General features: G+C 38.0%; 1 protein-coding gene across 3 annotated transcripts in view; it reads left to right on the top strand.

The window, feature by feature from the left end:
* Positions 1 to 22,314, top strand: part of TLN2 (talin 2) — a 202,163-nt gene that overhangs the window by 36,445 nt on the left and 143,404 nt on the right. Inside the window, exon 1 of one of the 3 annotated variants that reach the window (XM_049812947.1) lies at positions 20,263 to 20,285. The exons of the other annotated variants lie outside the window; for them this stretch is intronic. The gene's annotated coding sequence lies outside the window, so the exon portion shown is untranslated. Of the gene's footprint in view, positions 1 to 20,262; positions 20,286 to 22,314 lie in introns of those variants that run through there. 3 annotated transcript variants of the gene reach the window in all.

The raw sequence follows: 22,314 nt of genomic DNA, 5'->3' as shown, positions 1-22,314 counted from the left end.
TGTCGTAACATGCTGTTGCTTTCACTAACCTCTTTGCTTAGGTAGAGTATTTTAAAAGCTTTTTTTCTCCCCGTGCCTCCCCCTCCCCCCCCCCAACAGTACTCTGCTGTGAGTTAATATCTAGGTCTTGCTTGCTGCTGGACTGTCCTGTTGACCTGTTCCAGTAATCTAAGATCCCAGATTGGCAGGAAGGAACCAGTAAGTACAAAGGTACAGGGGAATATTTTATTGTCATTTAAAGTTCTACATATATCAGATAGATAGTACTAGTTAGTGTGATGTGTGTGCTTTAAGAAGCCTTGCAAAACAAGTGGCTAGTGGCAGCATTTATTTTATACCACTTAGCCCTTAGCGATTAGTACACGCAGCTGATCAATAATCAAAAGTTTAGGCACTGCTGTCTTAAAACTGCTTTTTACATCTGTATCCCTTAAAGAAAATACTAAATGTAAAAAAGGTAGGAGAAAGTTCTGTTAATAAAATGTATGTGTCTTCAATGACTGTTAATATTTTACAGTCATGCAATCTTAGAGCAAGTATTTGTCTGCGTAACTTATAAAATTGTATCAATAGGAGGAGGAAGAATATAGGGAAGCATTCAAAACAACTGAATATGGAAAGATTTAATTTGACAGTCTGGGGTTTGCTACTAGGAACTTTCATCTTTGACAGGACATCGTGTAGTATATGTGGTGTTTAACCTAATGTCAGTGTTCTCGGCATGTGAATTATTTGGACAAGCTATTAGTGTACTGGTACATGGTAAATGCATAGAAAGATTTGTGTTCTAGTTTATTTTGTTGCAGTTGCTTAGTTTGGAAACAAGTCTTCCTGTCCAAGCAGCATTCTTTCTAAATTCCCAAGGACTGCCCTGTTAGATGAAGTATTTCTGCTGAGATGATTGGGCTGGCTTCAGGAACTGAAGCACTGTAGCTGTAGCAGCTGACTTGGTTTCCTCGCTGATCTCATGCTTAGTGAGTTGTGTTGCCTTTGTTCTTGTCTGGTTCCCCTCCTGGCCATCTCTGTAGCTGGAGCTTTAGTAGGCATGCTAAAAGGCCTTTCTAGTTTAGGCATATATAAAATGTGTAATCTCCAATGTGCGTTTTTTTCAGTGAACAGCTGAATGTAATGTTTCATTTCTCTTAGTCCAGACAACTGAGTCTGGGTCCCAAATAAAAGCAGCTTCTGGGGACTACTTGGGTGCCTTTGCTGCTTTGCATTGTTTTGTTGTTGCAAAATAATGGATAAGACTAGGAATATCATATTTGAACAAATACTCTGGACGAAATGGTATTATCTGTAGAGGAATGGAAAATGAAGATAATGGTTGCTGAAATAAATGTTCCAGCAAGAACATTGGAAAAGAAAAAAGTGTTTGTCTCGAGCAATTCATCAGGTGCTCCTTACTGGGAGTGCCATACTAAACAATATGTGGTATTTCAGACACCTGTCATCCTGCAGTAATAATTGGGTCCTAGAGAAACATTTCAGAGGGAAAAAATGGTTTTGTTGCAAGGATTTCATACTGTGACAGTCCAAAAATGGGAAATGCTAGATTATTTTTTTATCAACGCAATATACTATGATGGGGGGGGAAACATGAAAACACTTCAGTCAAAATCTGGTTCAAATGAGACTGGAAACTGCACTTCTCCCTTTGAGAGAATCCATTGATGTCTTCGTCAGTTATCCTTCTCTGAAAATGAGATTTCATCATGTGACAAGCATTTTGAGTTTTTTCATGTTTTGTTTTGTTTTAGTGAAGAGTGGCATGGTGTAACTTAGGTTTCCCAGTGTTTTCTTTGAGTCTATTTCCAGGCACAAGAATGTTCAGGTGTAAATAAAATTAACTTTTTTCTTCCACTGACATTCCAGCCTCCATTGACATGGCTTTCTTCTGTGAATACAGTTGATTCTTAGTATCAGTTACATTTAATTGTTTGAATACTAACTTGAGTTTGATACTGACTTGATTTTGAAGTATGAATACTCAGACTTGGCTGGAATTTTCACCCTTAAAGATTGCTTCAGTTGCTTACTAGTCTGCAGATACTTACCCCTCATGTTCAGGGCTGTTACTATGCATATGTTAATGATCACAGCTATTGCAAAGGAGGTTTGGCTCTTCTGTTCCAGAGAATGTAAGCACATGTTTAAAAATGGTTCATGTTGGATAGTGAAACAGTTAAATAGTGAGTTTTGACTGTGGATCTTGCTTGCTAATGAACTTCATAGTTGCCTTGTTATCCTTTTTTGATGAATTACTATATCCCATACTGTGTGTCTCTGAACTCAAAACTTGGCTCTTCTTCCTACTGGGCTATGAAGTCAAGAAGGGTTTATTTGACTGAACTGCTCCGCTGTTCAATATGCAGATGGGTGCTAAATTATCTTCAGGTGTTGACATTTATTGTGCAAATAAGAAATAACTGGCAGTTCAAGCTTTAAGTTGAAACCATGGGTTAAAGCTCTTAGCTTTAAATGCTTTGAACACTGAGAGAAACACTGAGATTTCCAGATTTGAAGACAATGAAAATACTGCAAAAGAATGAAAATGGTGTCTTTTACATGCTCTACTTACTTTCTTTCCTTCTCTCACTGTGTATATTTGTAGATTAACTCTTAGAAGCCCCTAGTTTTAGTTTATTTAAATAGGCTGTAACAAATCTTAAAATTGTATGTTAATTTTCTATTGTGTTGTGGGGGTTTTAAGGAAAACAAAACTGCTTTTAGGGAGGACGAAAGAGTTATAAAATGGCCTCTCCTACAGAGGAGGGAATGTTCAGCCTGACATACCCAAAGTTAGCCAACCTGCACCAGTCCAACAATAAAGTTGCTGTTCAGGCAGAGCTTCCTGTTCCTTGGCTTTTTGGCTTGTAAAGGCTGATCATAAGCAAAGTATAAGTTGCAACTGAAACATTTTTCATTGTAGCTGGGGCTTGTGCTACATCACTAATCCCACAGTGGTGCCAAAGTGTGCTTGACTTCTGCTCAAATTGAGTTCTTGGCAGTTTGCCAATATTTTGTTGTTCAACTTTTTCAAAAACTTACTACAGCCTCAGGTTATGTATTTGTATACTGCTGACAAGTGTAGTTTGTTGCAAGTACAGTAGTTGGCTGGATGTTATGACTACAAAATGTGCAACTTTTGGTTCAATATTTTTGCGCTGACTATTCTAATGAAGTGTGTTAAAAGGGGCCCATAGTTCAAAGATGATTCTAAAGGTTCTTTTTGTGAGGCATACTGAAACTTCGCGAGAACTGCTCAGTGTTGCTGTAATAAAGTGCACTCTGAGCTGCAGAGCCAGTTTATACAGCGTAATAAAGAAAACTTCAGTACTGTCGCTGAGTTTTAGAAATTTGTGTCAATTCATATTTGAGGAAATGTAAAGTTTGTAAGACATTGTGCAGACCATTATAAAGCTAAATGGGTGTTCTTTTGCCTTTTCTGGCAGTAGGGAAAGATCCCTTGGAATGGGCCTTGAAATATTTGTCCTGAAGTTAAAGCTTAAGGCATTGTTCTTAATTTAAAAAAAAAAAATTTAAAAAATCAGAGTTAAATCAGTATTAAGTGGTATGCATTTTAACTAAACTGTGCACACTGGTTCACTCTGAAGCTCTTAGTTCTTCATATACTTTTAAGTAGGAAGGTCTGACACTTCTTTTGCATCTATCCAAATTTTAACATAGTTCTTATTCCTATTCCTGTTACTCTGTTATTCCAGAGTTGACTACCTCTCTGCTTTTTTTTCCCTTTAGATTTCTCTGTGCAGTGCTCTCAAAAGAAAAACAATCCAGTTTATATGGCTTTGAAATTGATACTGGACTTGTGTGAGACTTGGCAATTGGGGCATCTGGCTTATCAGTTACCTTCATTATTATTATTATTATTATTATTATGGCAATATCTAGAGAATTTTATCATGTTTTCTAAGTTCTGTTAGGCATTTTCAGCTGCTTTATCTTTCATTTTGTTTGAATTTCACTTTTCCCTTTTGTCTTGACACATGCCATCTATTTAGTATTGTACATATCACAAATTTTCTTTTCACTTTTGTTGTTATCTGAAATTATTTGTAGCTGGCTGCTCATGCTGTATGGAGCTTCAGCTTATGCAAAGCACTTACGAAGTTTTTTTTTGGAGGAGGAAGATGTCACAGAGATGTAGGGTCTCAAGGAATTAGAATTTTGGGGGAGAGAAGTGTTAGAAAGGCATTATGTCTGCAGGAAATCACGTTTGCTGGTCTTACTGCTCAAAATCAACAGTTTCTTCTTTAGAATATTAAGAGTGTTTACTTCAGTATCACAAAAGTGAGAGCAGTTTGCAAATTGGTGATGTAACTTTTTTTGCGTTCCTGTTCTGGAACTGTTGGAAGACTTGCATATATCCTTATATATCCCAGTATAGTGTTAGCGTTCTGCTTGTATCCCAGTCTCTCCCTCCTTTCTTCTCACCAAAATCCCTCTAATCTGCCCCTGACCAGCTTTTGAGTTCAGTCCCAGAGGGCCCTTGCTTCCCAAGGCAGCCACAGCAAAGAATATTTGTTGCTTGGTTTGGTGTGGTGTTTATTTTTGGGGGGTGGGGTGAGTGGGTGGGTTTTTTTGAGCTGATGGCTTTCTCCATTCCTTTCCCCTTGCTTCTTTTTTTTTTTTTTTTTTTTTCTTTTTTTTTTTTCCCCTATAGGCTGGGCTTCCAACACTTTCTGTGGCAGGTTCAGACTGCTTTTTCTGCTTCTCTGCTATCTTTCTGGGCATGTAACTTTTGTTTAAACTGTTGATGGGCTTGCTAATGGTTCATTAAATGGCTCACTGACCTCTGCTTTAAGTGGAGAGAAGTTCAAGTGGTTCAGATTTATTTTTTCTCCTAAAAATTTTCATGACTGAGATCTGGCTTATGGGAAAACCTGTTTTCTGAGAGGCTGGAAAGAGTGTGTTTATTTCACTTGTTTAAGTTGTGAGAGAACCTCAGTTTAAATATTCTGTTCTGCTAAATATTTTTTCCTTGTATATGCTTTCCATACTTTAAATAAATAGATAAGCAGTACTGGCAGGTTAATTCCAGGATGTGACAGAAGCTGTTATCTTCATAAATAGATGAGAAGTTAGTTACCTTTTGAAAATGTATCAAGAAATACTGAGCTCAAAGCAGCTGCTTTGACAAAGTTAAATAAGTGAACAAGATGCATTTTATGGCTAAGGGGAGACAGAAGGAAAGCTTAAACATCTTAGTGGCAATGAAGTAATACAATCCAAAGGTATGGTACCCTGATGCTTCCAAGATGGATAACTTCTATATTAGACTTTATTTTTCCAATGGAGAAAAATTATCTTATTTTGAAGTGCAACTTTAATTGCATTTTAAATTAATCTATCCCTTCAGGAATATTAAAATTGTATGGGAAGTTAGTGTGCTATTTAATTAAGTGCGTGAGCCCCTGAGCCACCAAGTATGCTGGAACTATAGTACCAAATTATTATATATAGTGCATAATTGAAAATTTGTTTTTATAATATCACTGCATATATTCCCATAACAACATAGTTCTTTTCTTGGAATCTGAGGTGTATAGGAACTAGAAATGCAGCTAACAGGAGGAAACTTATAACAGCTTCCAGTATTCAGAAGGCCATTGGCTATGGTATTTGAAATGGTTGAAAGCAATTACTCACATGCATCTATGATTTGTCTGTAGGGCCCTTTCATCAAGGGTCCTTTAAAGAAAGATCTTATTTAGATAAGAGAAGGGAACAGAGTTAGTTGTGCTTTCTTGACTTGGAGTGTTCAACATTATATAAATAAGCTTTTGTCTGAAATTATGTAAGATAAAGAAGCTGTTACTAGAATTTAATACTCAGGACTTCAAAGGTTTTCAAGAAATGGGAGTGCCTTATGCATGTTCCCTTTTGGCTTTATAGAACAAACTTTACCATTTTTAAAAGAGCTCTGTAGCAGGAGCCATTTTACCCCTTCTCAACTGCAGATTTGATTGCTGTCCAAGAACTAGGCTGCAGCTTATCCTTTTGCAAGATCAATGACTTAATGCTTTGTGTGTGAGGCAGCCAGCTGAAGAGGGCAAAAGCTGTGGAAACTGGCTCTGCAGCTTAGGACTTTTTCTGTATTTCTGCAACTGTTCCTTTGATGGGTGGGAACTTCATAAACAGCTGCTGTGATCAGATCCTTACAAGATCTTGGGAAACTGAGAAAACTTTAAACCTAGAACAGAGCCTGCATTGCAGCCACGGACATTGCTGATCATCAAAAAATGCATTCCCTGCCTGGGTAAACAAACTAGTATATACCTTTTGTAAGGTTCTTGCAGGGAAGCTCAGTGTAAATTGAGGAGTAGATTGCTTTTGGATACTTGCAAATCTTAATTTTATTTTGCAGTCAGGCATTTAAAGATGCCACCACCTCAAAAATCCAATATACAACTTAACAAGCAATTATGCAAACAAAGAAGGCTTTCTATTATGTGTGCAGGTGTTGTGTGATGAGTTGTTTTTAATTCTAATTATTTTGCTTTAACTAAATGATTAAGTGTATCTCATTTTGAACAGGATTATAAAATACCAGACTGAATTTGAATTGCATGTGTGGACTTAAGAACGGCTAGTTCCAGAAGCTCTTTTCATGATTGGGATGTACATTGGTGTCTCGTTTATCTTTCTTCTGCAAAACTATTACGATTCCCTGTTGCCTGAATATCTGAACCAATATTCCTTCCCCCTGCTTTTGTTTGGGAACTGAGGAGAGCTACTGTAAGTGACAAGAACAGTAACAAAGTATCGGTTTACTAGGGAAAGGTAAAAAGATGATACAAAGATGATACTATGACTGACTTGGAGTGTGGGACCAAAAAATTTGGGGAGGAATAAGCAACAAAGCCCGTTGAATTACAGCTTGGGGAGAAGCAGATGATCACTACTGTAAACTAAGTTTCTCTGGAAAATATCCTCCAGCACAGAACACTGTAAAGAACTTCCTAACTATAAATGCTGTTTCATAGACAATCTGTTGCCTTCAGTAACTAATTTCTTCATCTAAGCATTTAGACGTGTAGTATCTTGTAAATGTTGTGAGTGCCAAAATGTGGAAGACCTGGCATACCGCTCTAGACTGGTACTGAAGCTAATATAAACTGTACCATAGTCCGCAAGGGAATGTTACTGGTATTCCAGAGGTATGCCACTTCTGTTGACCTTCTGTAAATTCCTTGAGTTGTAGTGGCAATGTCAATCCTTTAGAGTATTCAGGAAACTGATTACAAAGTGTACAGCAGTCACGTGTTAAAGATGTAGCATGAGGTAGCCTGTACAGAGTAAAAATCCAGGAGGTATAAGTCTTTGAGTTGAAGAAGAATGTTGTTAACCAGCAGATGAACACTTATCCAACAGCATAACTTCCTCATCTGTTGTTGCTTGTAGGTCTTGAGCTTGTTACAACTAGGAAGTTTTAAAGTGCTTGCTTTGCTTTAAGCTCACATTGCTACTACTGCTTTTATGTTGATTTTTCTTCAGAGGTGAATGAGTTGTTGCTTTTAAATTCTGAAAATTTGTGACTGTGTGGTCATTGTCCAAACAAATAGGGCATTTATAGGAAGCAGATGAAAAGTCTACTGCATCTCTTGTCCAGTCCTGCTAATCCCTTGATTTGCCCATTGCAGTTTAAGCTCTCTGGGTTTTCTAGTGTTGTAACTTCCTTGTGGCCACACATCTTTCCTCGCTCCATGTACTATATGCTCTGTCTTATGTGTTTTTATTGCATGGCTGTTAGCATACACCACCAGCCATGGGATGGGATGAAGACTCTTTAGAGTTCCAGCAAGAGATCAGAATGAGTTAAGTCAAATGAAAATTATCTGTGGATTCCATAGGAAATGGGAGTCCTCTTTTGGGCATTTAGATGATTTTTTCTGTCAACTGCTTCAAATTGTGCTGCTGTTGTCTTCAGCTTACATGCAAGTTGGTTAAATGATTAAAAGTTCGTATCAGTGGTGGCAGCAGGGTGACACATACTCATTTAGATGTGGTCAGGGAAGTAATTGGAAAAAAAGCAAAGATATATTAGTGCTGTGTAAAACAAATATATAGCATTTCTGACAAGTGAGTTTTGCCTTGATTGAGTAAAAATTCTGTAATCAAATTTCACTGACTGTAGCACTTCTCCCTATGTTTCTAAAACTTGAGCTTTGACGTTATACTTGTGCTACTGTCAAGATAACTGATGTGGTGATGTATAGCATGTGAAGCAAGACTGTAAAGGTCTGTTGGACTGAAGGCCCAACGCTGATGCAGGCTGTCAGTGGTTGAGCTGAATGTGGAAAAGTAGGAGGACATAAGGGTCTGCAGCTTTTCTTCCTTATTAGAAGTACCAAGCAATCTATCTAATCCAGTCTTCACCAGACAGAAAAACTAGTAGGTTTTATGTTCATTCAGTTTACATTCAGTGAGAGGCTGTCCCTTTAATTTTTAATTGTTCACTTTGACTTTCTCCAAACTGGGGATCTTATTCAGACTCTCTCTTCCTCCAGAGAAGGTGGCTAAAAGGAAGGGGTCTGCAAAGTAGTCGGTATGTATTTGTCACTGTCAGGCTGCATCTGAGGCTTCATTTCATTATTGTGTGCTTCTGTTTATTTTAACAGCAAGTTCAGCCAGATCTCACTTTTTCAGAGGAAAAAAACCTCTGCATTTTCATTGCCATATTTTCTCTAATGTCAAATTCTTTAACTGTTGAAGTCCATACTTGGATCATATTTGAACAAGAATTTTGTTTGAAGTGAATGGAGTTAACTGGAATGAGGCATGCTGAGGTGTCTTAGGTTTGATTTGATGCTTTCATTTTGTAATGCTACAGATGCCTATGCAACGTTTTGCTTTACAAATGACTGCATATTGTGATCCTGGCTGTTGTCTTCAGTGTCCACTATTGCTTCCACGTGTAGCACACTTAGATTGTTCATCTGTTGTGGTTTTTCTATTGGGAACTAAACATAGCTAGGATTTGCTTAATGCTGCTAACATTCATTTAGCTATAAGTGAGGGGCCCTATTTCTTCCCATTGCATTTGCATGGGTCAGCAAATCGGTGACTTCTCTGTAATATTAAAGAACTGGACCGGAGCTCTGGTGATAAGGCAGCAAAAGCTGTAGCTCTGCAGTTGATTGACTTGCATAAGGCAATTGTTTTGACAGCCACAAATTGTGGTTTGCTAGTTCAGCCTCCTGCAGTTGAGCTACTGTTCTCAAGCTTCTTCTCACCAAATGTGGATACCACAGTCAGTCTTTTCAAAAGCACTATGCAGAAAGAAAAATTGCTGCCAAACTCCTTCCAGTATCTTTCTCCTTCAGCCTGCTGTTTTCTACCCTTTGGTCTTCAGGTTACACATTCATTACTGGTCCTTTTAAAGGCTTTGGAAAGGGTGCTGTTACACTTCTCCATGTCCAAAGAATGGAGGCAGCTGAACCTCAAGGTATTCAGGGGTTATGTTAGGCTGTGAAAGATTTCTTAACGTGGGCACGCAAAAAGAATACTCAGTTCTGATCCTCTTCCTTTTGTGGTTTATGTGGATTGTTGCCTCTTCAAGAGTAAAGGGCTTGGAAACCATAGGGCTAATCTGTGATTTGGGAGTTGAGAGTATGGTATCCCTATTTCTCTCAATCTGACTTGGAAAGGCTCCTCTCCACTCATAGGGAGAGCAGTTGATCTCTTCCTATCTTAAACTGAGGAATTAGTACAGGTACCTTTTGAGAGCTAAAAAGCACGACAAACAAGATGTCCAAGTCCTCCCATGTAATGCCTAAATTTTATATGTCGATCTGGCTTGATCTGGTCCATACGAACTTCCCATTAGGACTTGCATGTTTACTCTTAACAGTTCTCATGAACACATGTACTGCCTTTTAGACTTAAATAGTAGTGTAATCTGAGAGCTGTAGTGCAGCAGCTAAATATATCTTTACAGCATAGCCCAGAAGTCCAGCATTCAGAAATTAATTTTTGCAGTTAAGGAGGACTTTGATATTTTTATAGCTACACCAAGTAAACAGTTATTTTTCATGTGGTAATTAAATTTTAATTTACTCTTATGTTCTCCTGAGATACTGTTAGGTGCATAGGTGTTGGTATAATAAAGTTAATGTGAAGCAAATCAATTTAGGCTAAATGGTAATGTTTAGTTTGCAGGACCTATGCAAATGCTTAAGTAGAAGTAGTTTAGGTGACTGACACATTTGTCATGTAATGCTACTAGACACACAAGATAGAAAAAAAATATTCCATTTGATGGCAGAAATGATTGAAATTGTATTGAAGCTTTCATAGTGGAATGTGTTAATTGAATGTAAATGGGGAAATATGTGGTCAGTGTGGATTTCCGTATAATTATTACATAAAGTGTTACGTGCTAATTAAGCAGTTCAATTTTGTCTAGTCATAAGAAATGCGGTTTGGGGAAAAGTAATGCCTTAAGAAAGCCTGAGTGGTTTGAATTTAATTTCATGCATTTTATAATACATAAATGCTGAAATGAAAGAAACACAAGTGTTTAGCCTCTGCTCTCTGTTGAATTTTTAACTATTATCTTTCTACAGTTGAATTGATGTTGTATTCCAGAAGTAAGAAAATTATCTGACTTAGACAGGTAGATTGTGCTTGGATTTTAAACCATATCAGTTTTCATGTAGGATTGTCCTGACTCTGAGCATGTTACATGTTGTACTGAGGAGAGGTACACATCCAGAAAGCAAGAGGCGGTTTTGCAAACTGCATTTTACAGATAAGGCATGTATGAGCATGTCACTAGCATACATGGCTTTAGATGGTCGGACAGCAGACTTTACATTTGAACGGATTTTTCTGCATTGCAGATGCACTCATATATGTTGATTGCAAACCAACATCCCAAAAATGGACCTGGATGTCAAGCCTTGTTCCAGACAGTTCTAGCAAAGTTACAGATGTTTATAAGAAATAATGGACCAGTATGAGAAATGATGTAATCTCTGTGAGGCAGCAAATAGGAAGGGAATAGAATGCCAGCTTCCTCTTATGACATGTGCAAGTTGTCGTTGGTTTTCCATTCAGTAAAGAAATAATTTTGAATAAAGCTATTTGCAGTCAAAATTATTTATCAGATAGGCTAAAATGATGCAGATAAACAGTCGAATGTTGCTAAGAACATATTAAAAACTAGATTTCACTGGCTGAGGGCAACTAGAAGTAGTAAACAGGTGTCAGATTTGGAAATGTCACCATATGGAGAGCATGCTGTAAAGCCATATTGAGTCTTTTGCTTAATGGTTGTTCATGTGGTTTGAAAGTACTGTCTTTTGTCTTTGAGAATGTTAGGAAAGAATTGGTGAGCTTTGGTTCATTAACTGTAAGCTACTTCATTTTCCAAGACCTTATGCCTTTCCAGAAACCCTGTGCATGTAAATGAAGTGGTATTTCATGGTCTAGGTTTTAGTGTTTGTCTGCCTCTTCACCATACTAACAACTGTGTCAGTGCTGTCCTGGTTTTGATTCTGTTCTACCTTTCCCTCCACTTGGCTAGGCCATCATTTAGACAATAAGAAAGTATGCCCCAAAAAGTGGTCTCTTGGATAATAGTGCTAAAAATGTAGATACTCACCTTTTTCTTCTGTAAGCTCTTCCTAAGATGGGTCGAGCAAGCTGACCAGAAGCCTTGTGAGAAACTTACCCTGAGCATGTGGGACTGAAAGATCTGGCAAGATGAAACACTGGGTGCCATAGGGTACACAGAGGAATCTGTGGCAACTGTTGGAGAGTTTTCAAAATGGGTTGTGATGCTGAGAATAATTAGCAGTCCAGAGCAGTTGTATGTTTGCAGAGGTGACTTGTCTTGATGGTCAGTGTTGATGGTCAACGAAAGCAGGCTCATAATTGCCTGGGCAGTTTTGTGTGCAGTCAAAGGAAATAATTGCAAGGTATGACCCAAAAGCATTTTGTTCAGAAAGGCAGTAGATCAGTCTAGCATGCTACCTGTTCAGAATTACCCTCTTCCATTTCTACATTTTTTTTTTTTTTTGTAGGAAGGACACAAGAGTGTGTTGATGAGGCCTGAGATGAGTTGTTGTGTTACGCAGCAGTTTGTACAATGCACAGTTGACTCTTAAAAGGTGTAAAACAATGGTGCCTTTTGATCCCGGACTTTTACGATTAAGTACAAAAGCTTCCTAGAGTATGGAGAAGTTGTTTTTCTTTTTAAGACTGCAGGGAGAGGTTATGTAGAAACTGGGTTTCAGGTGCTTTTTTAAAAGGTAGCTGAAATAGTGGCTCAGTGCAGTGGTAAGAGATAAGCACAAACATAAGCCTTATTAAATGCACTGAGGGTTCCTTAGGAGTGACTGACTTTCCTTGACCTCAAACACATGATGTTCAGTCTGCAACTGGGCAAATCAAACCACGCTAAAATCAGAAGTGATTAAACTGTGGCTTTAAACAACATAGCTGTCAAATTACCTGCTTAGTGAATCTGAAAACATGCTAACGAAGTATGCATAGCATATTAAAAGGTATTAATCTTTGATAGAGCATGCCAGTTTGGGGGTTTTCCCCCTGCATGAAAAGATTGTTTGACCAGAAACATTTACACTCAAATAGAAAATGCAGCTAACAGTGCAGAGCTGCTCTATAGTCAGGGGGTGGAGTTCTGATGCCCCTTTCCTGCACACTGTGGGCCAGGCTAAATTAGATTATTTACCAGTTAACTCTAAGCATGCACACAAACAAACCACCAAGCCTTGCATGGTGCCTCCAGACTTAAGCTGTTAAGTGAAGAACACTGTATTTTCTGATTCAAAACAGTGTGGTTTTCAGAATTACTTTTGTAAGGAAGAAATAACTTTCACCACAGTTTTATTTAAGAAAAAGAAAGACACCCACCCCCCCACCCTCCCCCCCCTCAAAAAACAAAACCAACAAACCTGTCAGCAAAAAACCTGTCACAAACGTTTTTTCAATGGAAAACTATTTAGGTAAGCCTTTATTCTAATCTAAAATTATGGATTCCTAAGAAATTAATTTGAGAGATATCAGGAAGCCTGGTTGTTCAGTAAAAGAAATTAAGTTTCCAATTATCTTTAACAGGTATCAAATAGCAAAGTAAGTAATTATCTTGCAATTGATACTTTTGGTTTTTAAAACTTAGTTTTGTTTGTAAATTTGACTACTTGTTGAAGAACATTCTGACTTAAATATTGTCTACAAAACTTAGTTTTAGTTGCAGAAGTTGTAGAATAACAAATATTTTTAATTCCATTAAAACTTGCAGCTTGTGTGGGAGGAGGAATTCCTTGGGAGACTGGATCATGTAGTCCACTGCACTGTTCTGCAAACTGTCTCACTATTGGAGGTTCCTTGTTGCTGCAATATTTGATTTGGAGCAAGGGACCTTGAAATTTTCGATTTTGAGAGTTAATAGCCGCGGAAACATGGGTTTTATCCTCTGGGCTAAATTCAAGTTTTGTGTTAGCTTGTATCACCCCACTGCAGTGTACTGGATTAAGGTCACAGCTGGAATTTAACCACGTGGCTGAAATGTGCTTTGATTGTTGACAATGTCTTCTATTCTCATTCTCAAGCTCATATTACTGTGCACATCACCTTCTGTGAAATAAAGCTCCAGAATTATAGTGCAGGTTTGTTCTGGAGAACTGGATTAAAGCAGGGCTTTTATAACCACAAAGGAAGACATGGAGGTAGAATGTAACTTTAGTAATTTTTTGCTGGTGTCGCTCATTGTCAGTGCTCAGCCTTACTCTACAATAGGTAGTATTGCTTGGTTGCAAATATGCTGTCTTCAAAGGGTAGTTTAGGGCCAGGGCATCCCTGCTCTAATTGTCAGCACTTCTAAAGGCTGACAGCTTACTAACTGTAGTCCTCAGAGGGGTGACTGCATTCAGGAAGTAGTAAAAATGGACCACATGACAGAAACAACTGCATATTTCTTGGACCAGGGGCAAAGCTGGGAGTGCTTGTAAATCCCTGTGGAGAGAGAGAGGCACCTTGGAAAATGTCCTGAGACTTGGTTGTTTAAAAGGTGGGCCTGGTGGATGGAATTGGAAAGCTATTGTGGAGCAGTTGCTGCTGGAAATGGAAGTTAAAGGGAAAAAACTTATTTGCAACTTGAAGAGGAAAACTTCAGGGAAACTGGGCTTCAAGGAGAGATGCAGCGTAGAAGTCTCTAGGAGAATGATAAGCCACCTCATGAACCTGAAGAAAGCTACTGTGTTTTTTTGAGGGTAGGTTTGACTCCCTTGTAGTGGGACACACCCCGCGCCCCCCCCCCCCCTCCCCCCCCCCCGCCAAATTGCCATGGTCCTGGTTTTTTACACTGGCCCTCTTTGCAGCTCATTGTATTGCAGGTGTCATTTCCCTCCATCCCTGAAATAACATCTCTTTTATTGTCCCAGAATTGTAATGGCTGTGCAGGTAAGCATGGCTAGGTATCCCTTTGTTCCCTGAAGCCTGATTTGTGTGAAGGATTCTAGCAGCAAGTGACCTGTCAGTTCAACTGAACCACAGTGGTCAAGGCAGAAAGTTCTTCAGGCACATTTCCCTGCAGATATAGCTATTAATGTTATGTGTTTTATGTTATCTTGATTTTGTTGTAAATGGCATCCTATTGGTTTTTCAAATCTACTTGGTAATAGTTGAATGGCAGCCTTATACACACTTCCTTTGTACAGGAGCATTTCCTTTAAACTTCTATTTTTAGTGTGTCAGTATTACCTGTCAGATGACCTTTTCATTTGTTGAATGTCCTCTCTGCTGCCTGTGTCACAAACAGGTTAGGATTGTAACGATTATACACATTATACTTATACGGCTAGGGAAAATCATTGAAGAAAAAAGTGAAATCTTCACTTTTGTTGTTTTTCTTCCATCTTTTTTTACTGCTTTCCCTGTGACTAGAATTTCAGTATCATAATTAAAGTAATTCAGTCACTTGAAGGCATGTGTGTCCTTTGGATAGAAGATGTAAAAGCTCAGAGACACAGACTGACCATCATAAGGCTTTTTACTTGCTTCCCCAACTATCTGGGTGCTGTGAAAAATCTTTTTTGCTGCTTGGATTTCTTAAGCCTCCATTTCTGGATCAATGTCCCGAAGGACTTTTGCAATCGGAGGAAACTACTATCTATCTTCCAGATTTTTGTGCAGCTGCAAAGATACGAGGAGGTAGAACACAGTGCCAGAATAGGTGAGCCTTTTCTCAGTTGCGCTGGGAAAGTTCTAGACAATTTTGGAGTTGTTTTCAGACTTAAGATACTGTATCCTTGGTGTTTTTCCTGAGTCAGACAGACACACACACACCCCCACACCCCCCAGCAATTCAGAAATGTTTCAGAATTGGATATCCTGGAAGTGGTTACTGTCTGTTGATAAAACTTTGTTCCTCTGCGTATTGTGTGTGTTTCTTTAAGCTACACTGAGGTCATACTGCATTCAGTCTTCTGTTTAATCCTAGAGTGGTACTTCCAAGTATAAGACTTGATCTATCATCTTGTGTACCCTCAGACTGATGTGTCCCCTGTTGCTTTCTTGCCAAGAAAAAAGTAGCCCCTCCCAAATGCTTGCCAGTTGTAGGTTCAGAGCAACTGCCAAGTGTAAGTATGCCAGTCCTGAAAGAGGGTTTGGCTTGGATGCTCTTGGCTAGAATTGCTTCCAAAAGCTTGTTGTCCATCTGTTCGTTCAGCTAAGTGCTGTCCAAGTAGCCAATAACACATAGTTGTAGGAGACTTGAGTGTTAAGCATTCATGAGAGCAGCTGGAGTGAAAGTCAATCCAGAAAACAGTTCTGAATGATCTCAAAATAAATTTGATGTTAAAAGGTATTTTGCAGTTGTCTTTGTCTTGGATTAAATTGATAAAAAGGTAGTTAATTTCTAGAAGCACTTAAGTCTCTTTGAAGTGCCTGCTTTCAAGGTAGTAGCTCAAAAAAGCTTGCATACTATTTAAATGTGGCCTTGTTAATTGTGGTTTACCTGGTGGATAATTATTATCTAATACTGGTCTCAATAATCACCGTATCTTTGAGCTGGGCTGCTCTGAATTTTTAGACCAGTTGGGATCTTTGCTTCTAGAGTATGTTATGACAGAAGTGGATTCTGTCACTTAAAAGCATGATGAGGAGCACTTAAGGGTTTTAATGATAAAATCCACATCATAACTGAAATGCAGATTTAGAAACGTAGTGATAAAGATGGAAGTTAAATTCTGACAGTGTCACTTGGCCTATTGACCTGCTAAATGTTACCTACCAAAACACAGTTGCATTGTATCACCAGTTTTCATGGACATGCTCCTTTCCTCTGTTCATCCAAATGGCTTATGCATAGCTTTGTGCTAATCATGTACTTAATGTTAGTTCTTACTTTCCTGTCTATGACCAAAATGAATGTTCATAAGCAGGTGTTTTAGTTATTGAATTCAATAATCAGTTGTACTCTTAGCAGACTCCTGTATTTTAATTTTAAGGTCTGTGACTTCTGAGAGCAAAAACTGTCTGGGCAAAAGTTCCAGACTTTTTGCACCTATGACTAGTGTCTATTCTCTGATCACTAGGGTCAAGCTGGTAGCTGAGCTGTTATGTTGCTAGAACTTCAGATCTGAACGTTATACATCAACTTCATTTATCATTAACTTGTGTAGACCTGTGTTAGCTCTTGCTCTTGTTATATGACATAATTCGCGTATCTGGAACAGTGAGGTCAGTTGTCACGTATGTGCTAGCTTGGTCATGATAATCAAATTTTGCTTGTAGTGCAAATTCTGAATGTAGTGCTTCAGATTTTTGGCAGAGGATGGCAAAAATGTTAGTGAGTATTATATGCAGCAAATCAATTTCCCAAATATTTTGCATGTGTTTCAAGTAGTCTGCAATACAAGTTTTATTTTGTGTTCGTATTCCATGTTAAATGGATTATTCTACCTAAAACTTGAATATGAGCTTTGTATACTTGGAGAATTAATACACAGGAAACATGTTTATTCTGGAGTGAGACTCTGGGATGAAAACCAGAGAGGCCTTAGCAGAGCTGTTAAGACAACTCAGCTGAGTTACAACAGTAATTTTTCCTTTCAAAATCTGGAAGCAATAAACACTTCAGATGTGCTTTCTGAATGCAGTGGAATCAATCCCTTGGGCAGACAGTGTATGAAAAAACCTTTGGAATTAACTTTGAATATCAACTCTGATATTCTGAAAATACTGAAATGCCATTATGCATGCTGGAGCTAAGAATGCAATATTTTACCTCTTCCTTTCTAAAGCTTTAGTTATGTGCAGACTGGTGTCACAGTGACCTGGTTCAAAAAGACCGGGTAGGAAAATTGCTTGATTTACTTGGGTTTTTTGGCTTCAGCTCCAGGACAATGAATGGAAAATCAGTGAAAATATATCTTTCTGGAGTCTCTGTTATTGAAAGTGTTAGGAGTCAGTCCACTCTGCCATACAAACAGCTTGACTTGTTGCTGAAATGTGGCTTTTTTTCATGTTGTTTGCTTTTTTGGTTTTTTTCTTTTTCATTAATCCATGCCACCTTGCAGCCATAGAGTGGCAACCATGCTAACTACACTTCTCTGTGGCATGTAAAGGGCATTGTCTGTATCTGCAGCAGCACTGTTTCAGATCTACAATCATGTTAAACAACTGAAACCAACTCTGAGTGGCTAAGATTGTTGAGTACTTCATGTTTTTGCAGTATTTAAGTAGCTTATTTGACAGCAAAGGCAAACATCGCTTTCTCTCTAGCAAAATCCCTTGGGGTGACCTGATTTAATTTTCTTGACAAAGATTATGGAAGTCTGGGCTGGTATATGGAGGAAACCTATGGGAGCTAACTTCAAAGGTAAACCATAGTGAGGTAGGGAGATATGAAAATGAAGAATCTCCAGCATGGGGAGCAATTGAAAAAGATAGTATTTGGGGTTAGACAATCCATCTTCACAATTGGAGGGTTGATGTGGTTCAAGTCCATTTCAGTGCAGAAGTGTGATGGAGTTTTACTTGCTTCTTACCCTATTGAATAAATATAAATTATGTATATAAAAAACCCCACATAGCTAGAAGTAGTGAAAGTATCTTGAAAAGCATTACTTCATGTTCTCCTACATAGCTTGGTCACTGTCTCAGCCCAGAAACACATGCTTGGAAAGCTTAGTCCTGTCAAGATATCTCTCTTCCTTTTACTGGGAGGAGGGAGTGAGGATGAGGTTGGGCTTCTCATATGTTTGATTTCAAAAAAGAGTATAAATAGCATGTATTTCTTATGTATGTGTTTTTCAGTATTGTCCCTCCTTCCTCCCCCATTTAAATAGCCATTCCAGACAGCGTTCTCCCCTAGGACACAATGATTTGCTGTTCAACCTGTCTGTGAACACTGCAAAGCATCATTTTTGTTCTTTGGGGAACTTGAAGTGAAGCAATTAAAATGACAGGAAGTGCTTGGGACTGAAAAATTCTGTCTGTGGGAAGACCTTATGAAATTCAAAGCATGTTTTAATCAAAAAGAATTTATTTGGCAGCTGCATAGTTAAAGATGTGCTGTTTTTTTCTTAAATGTTAACTTAATGTTCTCCAGGACAAATTAGGCAGAAAGAGAACTGCTTTATGCATATCTGGTATAGTGTACAACAGTTAGGTGTATACTCTGTAGAAGTATTAAATTCTCAATCACTGAGGAACTCTAATAAGTGGTAGTGATTAAAACTACCTTTTAAATCCTCTCCCCTGCCCCATCCTATCAAAAGACTTAGACCTCCTACAAGAAAACAAATCCTTAAGGCAGGAGGTAGCCACTCAGCTTCTTAATCTGTTTGATGTAGCTTCACTCACTTGCATCAATCACTGAGCTGTTATTTGGAGAGGGAAGGACATTGAAAGTAATTTAGAAATCATAGGTTGCTAAGGTTGAAATACCATATAGAAAACTTGATACCAAGTAATTTTGCTGGGAAGATGAGCTTCCAGCATATAAGAAAATGAAAAGGTACTGTCTTGGAAATTCTCACAACACTTCATTACTGGTAATTTGCTCTGAGGAACACATTTCTTCCTCTGGAGACATCTAGAACTTGCTGATGACAGTGGGCTCACTTTGAGCTAGGAGAAGAGTGTCTGTGGGTCAGGAAGTATTTCAGTTCTAGTCAATCGCATTTACTCTGGGTAATTTTTCATGCCAGTTGTTTTTGATCTCAACTTCTGCAGTCTTAAGAGCATTACTGGACTGACAACCTCCATTGATGGAAGATGTCCATGGGCCTCAGGTGGCTGCTTATGATCACATTTTGGATTCCTCACATCTATTTAAAGCATGCACTAGTTGAATTAGCAGTTGCTGTTTATAGAAAACAGTTTTGTGTTTACTTTTTTTGTTACTGATTACTGAGGTGGTGGTAGACTAAAACAAATTAATTTTCGAGTACATAACTTTTCTTTTTTCATCTTACTGGAATAAACTTAAGAAAATTACTTCCTGGAGGTGAAAGTTTGAGCTTTGTTTCTGTATGTGTTTAGACAAATGTATAGAGGGAAAAGATATGTAATACTGACATGGAGAACACCTGCATAGTTTGCATAGCAGAAATAAGTGTGGAGACTTCTTGAAAATTTAGCTCTTCCAATTCTAGTGTGATGTGAAACTCAGATAGTAAATGATATCATAGTGTGCCCCCTAATTATTTGGGGTAGTCTGATCTCTAAAAGTAAATAACATAATCTACAAAGGCTGGTTTTGTAGGGAGAAATTGTGAGAGAGAACTGTATTTACCACTGAATTTTGAAAATCAAACTTTTTTGATGAGGGAATTAATTTCAATTCCAAGACTTATAAGTAGTCACAACAATTACAAACAAGTGGTGTTAAGATGTCGTACTATAAGTTACAGAGCTATAATGGTAAACATACAGAAGAAGCTGTAACTTGCTTTCCAGAGCTACATTTTGGTACCTGATTGCCCTGGACAGCCCTCTGCTTGTGTGGTCTGTTAGAAGACAGTTTTCATTTGTGTAGTTTGAAAGCAAATTGTAAGAATACTTTCAAGATGTCTTGATAATTTAATGGCCTTTCACTGAGATAATTGGGGTTTTTTTTGAGGAGGAGGAGTATATTGTATCTCAAGCTGTGAAGTCTAAAGATCAGGCATGGTATGGGATTTGAGAATTTAAGAATAGTTTTCTGGAGCAGAAGAATGGAGTAGAGGAATGAATCAATTACATAGTCATTACTTGAATTTGGGCACCTCTGTGGAGTTTGTTAGCAGGTTGGTATATCTTGACATAAATTTTCTCAGTACAGCAAAATCCAATACTGTGTTTGACTCCACATTCTTCCCTTCTTCAGCATTCTGAATTTGGCAGCATAGGTCTGTGTACTGGCAGCTCTTCAGAAATACACGTGGTTTTAACAGCTGAATGATACCTAAAATTGTGTTCCTGGAATTTTAACTGTTGAATTTCCTAGGCACAAAATACTAATGTGAATAAAGTATTCTAGTAAGAAGGAACTAAAGTTGTGACTGACTTTTGTTCTGGAAATATCTAAATCATATGAATAGAGACTGTAGTATTCTTACAGTGTATATAATGCAAAATACAGTGAGACTTTTAATGCCCTGCTTTATAATATGAGGTTTTCAAGGTAAGAAGTTATAACCATTGGCAAAAACAACTTAAAGTTTTTGTTTTGAAATAGGAGAAACCGTAGGTACACCTTCTGGTGAGTACTCTAAAAACTTACCTCCCCCAGGAATGGTTCAAGAGATATTCTCCACATTCTCTTTGTGCCTTAAGGCAGGTATTCCAGAGTTCTGTCTTTTCCGAAGTGCTGATTGGGTTTTCAAGTTGGGGTTTACCTCAGATGCAATAGAATTCTTCCTGTTGGAAACTTCTAGCCTTGACTGTGTTGAAGATGCTGGGTGTGCTGTCCCCCTGTGATAGAGAGTAGTGTGAAGACCTCCTAGCTAAAGCCATTATAAGTTCTGTAAGAAGCCCATGTGTGTTTGCATGTGTAAAGTAATAACAACCTATACTGCACGTATGTGTGTGTATATGTATATAGAGTTGGCCCAGAATAATTTGTCTCCGTATCTAGCGTAGTTGCTTTTCCTTTGATAACCATCTTTCATTCTGAGGAGGTCTAGGACCTGTTCTGTTTGGAGATTCTCTGTAATGCACACAGACCTGGACAAGATGATACATCAAAGGTTTGTTGGCATACTAACAAAAAGATTGGGCGGGATTTAAGTTTGTTTTGTTTTGGTGAGTTTGGATCATTCTGGTTTGAGTTCAAAATAATTCCTCTTTCCAAACATTATAAGTTTATATGGTAACGTGAACTTTGGATATTTAGTATATTTGTGATTCAGTAAATTTTTTTTACTGTCAGGATAGTTAATGTTGCCTAAGGTAAGTATTTAATAATGTGGTCTGAAGATACAGAAATTTTACAAACCATGGCCCTTGAAAAAGAATCTCTTCATTCTAGTAAAACAGTGAGGATAACATAAAAATTAAAAATCCAAGTTTTATTTCTGTTGAAGTTGGTTTTCCAAGACCTTGTATCTGGAGTCTCTGAACCATTACTCTACTAACCCTTTGGATGCAAGCATAGAGCAGCCCAGCTTTCGAGGAATACGTCTGGAAAGCTGGCAAACTTCCTGTTAGTCATGCCAAAGAGGTAAATTGTATGCTTTGTCTGCTACAATGTAAATGGACCATAGTTCTGTTGTGAACAGATTTAGCTGGCAAATGTTATGCTAAATATAGATAGCTTGAGAATTACACTATTAGTATGAGAGGTGTCCTGTCTTGGTAATACACTGTGAAGACATTGTGCCAACAACAAAAACCTTGTGGTGTTTTGGGGTTTTTTTTACTCTTTTGACCTGTCCCCTAAAAGATTATTTTTATTATTTTATTGCTTATTCAGCTCATGCACTGATCCTGAACTTGAAATCTCAACTCCTAAAACTAACACTCGTATTGCTAATAACTTTATTTGCACGTAGTTAGCCAAAATTGTATATGAATTTCATGTCATTATTCAAGATGGAAGTGTTCACATTACAGACAACCTCACAATTTGATTATAACCTTGTAGTATCTCTCAAAAGTGACGTATTTAAATTAATATTGGCAATGCAATAGATTTTTTTTTTTTGTTTCACTTAACTGTTAGTACTTGGAGCCAGCCATCTTTGTTACCCTTCCTGCAGGGATTTTAATGTAAGACCTGGATCTAGTGATAGTTTGATTTTATATGGGGTTAAAATCTACCATGCACATAGTCAA

The sequence above is a fragment of the Accipiter gentilis genome, chromosome 10 (assembly GCF_929443795.1).
Source record: "Accipiter gentilis chromosome 10, bAccGen1.1, whole genome shotgun sequence".
Lineage (NCBI taxonomy): Eukaryota > Metazoa > Chordata > Aves > Accipitriformes > Accipitridae > Astur > Astur gentilis.
Note: the sequence above shows the minus strand (reverse complement) of the source record. Positions and strands in the feature narration are given on the sequence as shown.